The 8,471-nt window shown below is 38.3% G+C and overlaps 1 pseudogene; it reads left to right on the top strand.

Moving 5' to 3' along the window:
• Window positions 1-570: 570 nt before the first annotated feature.
• Window positions 571-2,332, top strand: LOC114481679 (solute carrier family 2, facilitated glucose transporter member 11 pseudogene; annotated as a pseudogene).
• The last annotated feature ends 6,139 nt before the right edge of the window (window positions 2,333-8,471 follow it).

The following is an 8,471-nucleotide window of genomic DNA, read 5'->3' as shown; positions in this document are numbered from 1 at the left end:
TGAGAACCCCAGTCTTGAATGACTCCGCAGTGACAGACATAATGCAATGAAATGCTACCACCAGTGTTTTTTTTGTTTTTTGTTTCGTATTCAAACTACGAGATCATTCTATACTCGTATTACTATGTATATCACAGAAGTTGCTTTTATTTCTCTTTGCTGTCCAGATCTGATCCTTGGTGCAGCAGCGAGGGGAGCAGGACCATCTTTTGGTTTCCCTTCAGGAGGAGCTGAAGAAGGTGGAGGCCAAGCTGCCGGTTGCAGTGAAGGAGAAGACAGGCCTAACTGCCAGTGTCGCCTCTCTGAAGAGACAGTGATCAATTCAGAACTCAAGAAAATCAACGAGTTTCTCAAAAACAAGGTGCGCTAATGATCAAAAAGTGCGACAGAAAACATTAAAATTAGCACAACAACACATTAAAAATCTCTCTATATAAGAATAGTCTTACCTAAACTCTTCAAAGACAGGTTTTGGCACAAGGTTGCCTGACAGGCAACACTCAGGGCACACTACTCTAGTTTATGTAAACGTTCCTACCTCACAGGCTTCAGTGACACTGTTCTTGACAATCTCGGGACAAAGATAACATCTATGTGCTACTATTGGACTAAAAACTGAAAGTGACCTTTAAACTTTATTGGACTACCTTCAAAGCAGAGTCTGCTTCCTCCTGGGAACGCCAGTCTTCAGATGGACAATACAGCAAAAGCCAAGAAAGCAGAACCTGACCAAGCATCAGGCAGTGTCTGGATTCTTGCTTTGACTGTTTGCTCTGCTGCCTTAGGAGGAACCTTTCAATATGGCTACAACATCTCAATCATCAACGCTCCCACTAGCTACATCCAGGTCTTTATCAATGATACCTTTGTGGAGCGTTGGGGCCAAGGATTGGATGGTCCTCAAGTAACTCTGTTGTGGACTCTGATTGTGTCAAACTTTTCCCTTGGAGGCTTGCTTGGTGCCCTGTTGGCCGGGCCCATGGCGATCCGCTTTGGCAGAAAGAAATCACTGCTTCTGAACAATGTTTTCCTGCTCATCGGGGCAGTCCTGGTGCTTTGCTCTCGAGCGGCGCGATCGTTTGAGATGATCATAGCAGCTCGCTTCCTCGTTGGGATAAACTCAGGCGTCAGTATGAATGTTCAACCGATGTACTTTGGGGAAAGTGCTCCGAAAAAACTCAGAGGGGCCGTGGCTTTTTCCTCAGCTGTGTTCACTGCTTTTGGGATCTTCTTAGGTCAAGTTGTGGGACTCACTGAGGTCCTGGGAACAGAAGCCCTTTGGCCCTACTTGCTTGCGAGCAACGCCGTACCAGCCATGATCCAGCTGCTTACCTTACCCTGGTTCCCTGAAAGCCCCAGATACCTTCTCATTGACAAAGGAGACAAGGAGGCCTGTGTTATAGCACTTCGGAGACTTCGTGGGGGATATATTTCTGTCCAGGAAATGGAAGAGATGCTTCAAGAGCAAGTTGACCAAGTGAATTTAGCCTTGGAATCTGGATCTGGAGCCGCAGCCAGAACACCAATGTCCCTCTTTAGGGATCGTAACCTCCGACGTCAGCTGTGTACAGTCATGGCTGCCAGTAGTGCCATGATGCTCTGTGGCAATGACGCCTTCTACTTCTACGCCTCTTATATTTTTTATGAAGCTGGCATTCCACCGGACAAGATCCAGTACGCCACCATCGGCACTGGGGCATCTGAGTTTACGTCTTCAATTCTGAGTAACTTCCTGATCGAGCGCGTTGGCCGTAGGTATCTTTTGATCGGCGGTTATAGTCTGATGACTTGCTGGACTGTTGTGTTCACTGTAGCTCGTATCCTCCAGAGCCAAGGAGTGGCAGGGATGCCCTACCTTAGCATGACTTGCGTGTTTGCGTACATCCTCAGCTTTGGCTTGGGGCCCGCTGGAGTAACTGGGATCTTACCAGCTGAGATCTTCGACCAGTCAGCCCGACCAGCGGCCTACATGATTGCTGGTTCCTTTATGTGGATCAGTCTGTTTTTGACGGGAATGCTGTTTCCGTTCATCATCAAAACCTTCGGGTATTTTTGCTTCCTGCCTTTTCTGGTCGTGTGTTTGGTGTCTGCTGTGTTTTTGGGTTGCACGTTGCCAGAGACGAAGGGGAAAACTCTGGCTCAGATTACGGCAGAGTTTGATCAGAAAAATAAAAGGGAAGCGATGGAACTTAAACCTGAGAAAGTTTAGGTGACATCGGTACATAGTAGGATTATTTAATACTAGGGATGTGCATTGCCATTGATACGATTCACGATACAATATATCCGGATAAATCCCGATGCTAAAAAATACGATATACATCGCAATATTAATAACTACAAATTTCACCTTTACAAGTACAAAATGGTATGAAATACTATTTATTTTGTTTTTTATTTAAACTTAAAGTAAAATGGTAACTAACTGTAATTCAAGTACCAACATCAAAAACAAGTGGTATGTTTATCAAACTGTCAAATGACATTTTTCAAAGAAGTTTAACTTTTGCTTCTATAACAGATTTGGATTCTGTTAAGTTCTTCAATTCTTAAAAAAAGTAACCACATGCATCTATGAAAGTGCCCAGTATGTTTATGGATTATAAAGTGCAATCGACATCCAAGCTAAAGTGCATTGAGGAGTGAGGTAGTTTAACCAGGTCTGATGTGTTTCACTGACACCTAGTGACCGGGCGTCTACGTTCTATGCATTTGTTAGCGCAATTAAATGTTTTTTTTTTTTTCCGATAAACAAACCTAAATAAAAAAAAAAAATCAATTTTGACATTTTTTGGATCGATACAATAATCGCACAGTGAAATATTGCAATATTTGGCCCAATCAATTTTTTTGTACACCCTAATTTAATACACCCACGACATAGCAATTTCCAGCATCTTGCAACTTTGACCCAGTTATGTGCTTGTAGAAGTTGAATTACTTTGTAATAGAAAACGAGATTAAAAATCTTGAGTTTAAAAACATTTCACTCTAGCATCAGCATTAACTAGGATTAAGAATTACTTTCATCTAGATTTTACTTGTCAAACCACTTAACTAGTATTTTTCATTTTTTTTTTAACAAAGGAATAATTTGTCTCTTTGATTTTACACTAAAATGTGCCTGACAGTGATCTTACATAACTTCACTGTTATCTATTTGGGTTCTGGTTACATAATGACAGCAAAAGTCACACATGAACATTCAAACATACTTGATGATAACAGCATCACCACTATCACTAATATAATCATGTTCATAAAGTTTGCAGGCTTTGAAAAGAAAAGCTGGTGCTCAACACCATGAATAAATCAAAGACAAGACAAGATAAATTTATGCTAATCTTTCCTCCTTGTGCAGCTACAAAAACTCATTGACATGTTTTGCTATTTATGAATCTGTTATGTATTTAGTCTTGTTCAATGAATTATTTAAATGATTTGCTGGAATTTATGGCTTTGATAGAATGAGGATTGTATTGTGTTTCCGGGGGTATGTGCATTTTGTGGTTGTTAAAGAGATTATTTCAAACTCATTTAACCAAAATGAAACACAAAGGGGTGAATAATGGTTGTTGGAGAAAGTGAAGAAATGTTGGTTTATAGAAGCTCTAACAAAAAGGTGAAAAACATCCCAATGTGAGGTAAAACAATATTTATGATGATAGGTTATGTACATTTCTGTCTGTTTTTTTCTATCTATCCTTCCAAAGCAAATCCCATCACTGTAAGTTCTTCACTAAGGCCTGTAGGTGTCACCCTTGCCTTTGACTGGTTGTTGTTGGGTTTTTTTAAATTATTTTTTCAATCTTTTGGAACTCTTTCAGCAGTATGAGTCTGATGTGAAATGGACAGCGTTAAATTTGACTGTTGGCAGCATGTAACCCCTTCACATCTTCTGGTGTACCATCTGCTCCAGCTTCTGTGTTCATCTCACAATCCTGGGTTACATTCTGCTTTCCTCCCAGTAATGCCATCCAAACTTGCACTATGATTATTGCATGTAGCATGTGCTCGGCACTGAACTTTACCAAAGTGTTTTTAAGGCAATCCTTGTGTTAGTATCAATAGAAAAATAACTATCTTTGCTTCTCAGGAATTATTTAAACAAATACATAGAAGAAGAATCTATCTATTTATTATGTCTTGTGCAATACATATTACCACATATATGCTATGGAAAATAAAAAGAAACTTGAAGAATTAAACTTTTGTTTGTCCTTGTTGGAAAACGTGTACAATCCTTTTTTTTGGTCACTTTTGCATAGATATGGTTAATATTATGAGGCCCTAAAATGTGACATTGGCAGGGGTGGATTGGGACAAAAATTCAGGCCTGGTGTTTTGTGTCCAGACCAACCCATTGTCTACATTATCAGCGACATTACGTAGAAGCCGTTATTAGGTCAGTGATGCTCAACATGTGGCTCTTAATATGAATTATTATTCTCCCAAAAAACCTTAAAAGGGAGAACTTTTCAACCCCCTTTTACCTATTTCCTTTGCCCATTTTGCAACTTCCTTGGTGCCATTTTTGCACTTTTTTCAGTTTTGAGCTACCTTTTGCCAATAAATACCAATTTTTTCCTAGTTTTTGTCCATTTTTGGAAGTTTATTTTGATACTGTTATCCAATTAATTTTGGTCCATTCTTGATTTGAAAAAAGCTAACTTTTGCCCGATAAATACCACTTGTTTCCTTTTCCCCTACATTTTGCCTCTTTTTGTACCACATTTTTGCCCTTTTCCACTATTGTTTGGCCCAGTTTGCTCATTAAAGCTATCTGTTTCCTCTTTATTATATCCATTTTTGGTCACTCTTGACTGCTTTTGCCACATTTGAGTCACTTCGTACTCTTCTTGCCACTGTCACTTTTGGACCATTTTTGGGCACCTGTTACCATGTGCCAGATGGTCAGTCCACCCCTGGACATCGGTATCAGTTTTTTCACCAATATGTGATGTTGTTTGAGATAACATATAAAAAAAAATAATTTGGCACTTTTTTCCATAACTAAAGTTGAAATAGTATTCTTATTTTGTACAGATGTTGTACTTTCAGTGGGGCAGCACATTAAAAGTAGGCTGAATCTGTTATTACATAGGTTGGTTTTTATCAGTTTCAGGAAATATTGGAAATTTGGTGTTGGAAAATATCGGCTTATCATTTATATTGAACAATTTCATTGATTTATTCATCCACCAAAGGATTCCACTCATGGTCTCACTTTCACAGGGGCTAAAATCCCTTTGTTGTGATTTTTCTTATTGACGGTGTTACGGTGAAATTTACGGTTACCTCGTCTTTGACTTGAAAACACACTCTGTGGTGATAAATGATGAAGACCAGACAGGAGAGATGATGAAGTAATAAAAAATGATTCAATCTAAACTAAATAAAAAGGTACAAAGCGGGAAAGACAAAGAAGTGGTCTCCTCTGGCCAGAGGAGAGGCGCGAAGAAGGGCCCAAATGTTCCTTTCACACACATTTATACCCCACTGTCCCACCTCCCCCCTTCCACAGACAGCAAAGAAGAGACCGGGGGGGAAGGTCAGTCTGCCGGAGGTGACACCTCCAATGTCGGGGTGAAAGTTAGATGTGTGTGTGTGTGTGTGTGTGTGTGTATATGATGTGTGTGTGTGTGTATGTGATGTCTGGGGTGGGTTCGGACGTGCTCTGGCCTTCGAGATTAAACTGAGGCCAACTGACATTCCTTTAGAGAAGCTGTATTATGGGAGTATGGGCCCACTGACTTTGCAGGAAGAGGAAAAGACATCAGACAGGTGTGGAAAGTTACAAATTGGGGTATTAAGTTGACTGAGATTAAAAAGCAAATATATGAGTATACATAATTAATCAATTTTGCCACCACAACGGTAAATGCAACAACACACCTAAACTGTGCGTCCATGAAATATTTTGCCATGTTATGTCCATCTTAATGTGAAATATTGCTTTTTAATACTGTATGGGTTGTGACGCACTAGGAGTGTGTGTGTCAACACCTACGGAGTTAGATCGCATCATTATTATTATCATTACACAAATTACTCTGAAAAATGCCTCGTAACTGGATAGCAGCTAATTATTATTAAGACTTTTGTGCATTTGTAGAATCATCATCCGAATCATCATTATATCAATCTGCCTTTTCCTACATTCAGAACACAGGCAGCTATATTTGCCATTTTGGGCTGACTAGTTTCTTGTCACTTAAATTAGGTTCACATCAATAAGGTTGAATAAGTCCAGAACATCTATTTGCAACTTGTGATTAGATTCACTCGCATCTGAGCAAGAAGGGTCTGACAAAAATTACTCTTTTCTCACTGTGGCCTCACAGCCAATTTGGCTGCAGTTCAGAAATCTCACTTGGGGGTGATCACAAATTAAATTAAAGCTGCAGTATGTAGAATCATGAGACTTGTATAGAAACAACCACGCTTCCCTCTCCCCTCCCTGATGTCCCTTACTGGTATCCTTGTGAATGTACAAACTGTGGAGCTCTTTGCGACTTATTTCTCAAGAGAGACTAGTGACAAATGTAGGGAGTTTATCTTGTGTTATTGGAAAGTTTTCTGATGTTTTAGATAGGGCTGTCACAATGACACATTAATTGCAACTAAATATTTACAGGGGGAAAAAAAAAACACAGTTAATAGCTTTTTTTTGGCACTCCGATCAATGTAAAACCTTTCTCATTTCAAGACTTTCCAGTATACCCATAATACAGATGCACAGATTACAATACAAGACGGGAGACTGATGAGCTTCTCAGCTTCCTTAGCGTTAATTTTAGTTATATATATATATTGTATATATATATGGATATATATGGATGTTTTCCATCCATATAAACACTGGATTGAAAACAAAAGCCCAGTTGTGTGCAAACTGGAGGTACGTGAATGAAAATTAAAAATTGACAGCATTGTTAACCAGAATTTAAATAGAGCAGTTAATGTTAATGCAAAGTTAAAGTTAATGCTCGGCTAATGCTGATGCTAGTTGCTAGGCTAATGCTAATGCTAATGCTAGGTTATTGTTATTGCTAGGTTAATGCTAGGCTAATGCAAATGCTAGGCTAATTCTATTGCTAGGTTAATGTTAATGCTAGGTTAATGCCATTACTAAGTTATTGTTATTGCTAGGTTAATGCTAGGGTCATAGAAATGCTAGGCTAATGCTTTTGCTAGGTTAATACTAGTTCAATGTTAATGTTAGGCTAATGCTAGGCTAATTCTATTGCTATGTTAATGTTAGGATATTGCTATTGCTAGGTTATTGCTATTGCTTGGTTAATGCTAGGCTAATACTATTTCTAGGTTAATGCTATTGCTAGGCTAATGATAATGCTATGTTAAAGCTAATACCAGGTCAATATTAATGCTAGGCTAATGTCAATGCTAGGCTAATGCTTGTCACAAATACAGCAGAATGTAAATGTCTACCACTGCATCTTTTCAAGTCTGTTAAAAACAATACAGTACATGACTTTTAAAGCCACTTTGTTATATATCAGTCTTTTGATCTGGCACAATAATCTAATTTATATAAAAAATAACTCAAGTTTAGGTGATATTAAATGAAAAAAATAATTAGCTTAATTAAATAATTACAATTGGCAGCACGAACAAAAACGTTTAATCATTGACATTTCCTTTGCTTCATTAAACGTAAGGATGACAGTAAAATGTGTAGATTTTAAGACAAGTGTTGGGAAATGGCATTAGTACTATAGGTCACTATGCAAACCAGAAATCATATCAAACATTTCTTTCATGTGTTTCTTTTTACCTCCTGCCCGTGCACTTTGTACTTCCACATGTGTTGGCTTTTTGATGTGAGAGAAAGCGCACATCTAAAAATAACTTCCTGTTTGGACGCTACCAGTACCAGCCATGGATGCCTTTGAGACCTAATCATTTTATACAGTTTGAACAGATGAGGCTGAGTGAATAGATTCATGACCTTTAAAAAGTATTAACTTTCATTAAATTGACCCTCACATAGTTTTTTTTTCTTCTGCTGGTGCAGGATGGTGATTTGGTCAAAGGGGTTTGAATGATGTTGGCCGGTTCTATTATGGAAGCGTATCTGTACCGAGATTACATTTAATCAAAAAATTGCATTTTCATTTTCTTCTTCAACACTGCTCATTTAGAAAGCAAAGAGGTCATTGCATTTTTGTTTTCATGCCCAGCCCTCCGTGAAAAGTGTAACATAATTCAATTTGACTTCTCGATCCCAGACGGCGTAGCAGAGCAATTTTTCTTATTTATTACCGATTTGATTTACGAGTCAAATAATGCAGCTACAACCTTCAATTCATTAGCCTTTCTGCTAATACATTTTTAAATTTTCAAATTTTCTATTTCAAATTGAATTTTGGTACCTAATTGCTGAGCCATCTTTTGAAAATTAAAACTTAAATGTATTTTCCTTTATCATTTTGATGAAGTTACAAAAT

This window comes from Gouania willdenowi, chromosome 19 (genome assembly GCF_900634775.1).
Source record: "Gouania willdenowi chromosome 19, fGouWil2.1, whole genome shotgun sequence".
Classification (NCBI taxonomy): domain Eukaryota; kingdom Metazoa; phylum Chordata; class Actinopteri; order Blenniiformes; family Gobiesocidae; genus Gouania; species Gouania willdenowi.
This window is presented reverse-complemented; position numbering and strand designations above follow the sequence as displayed.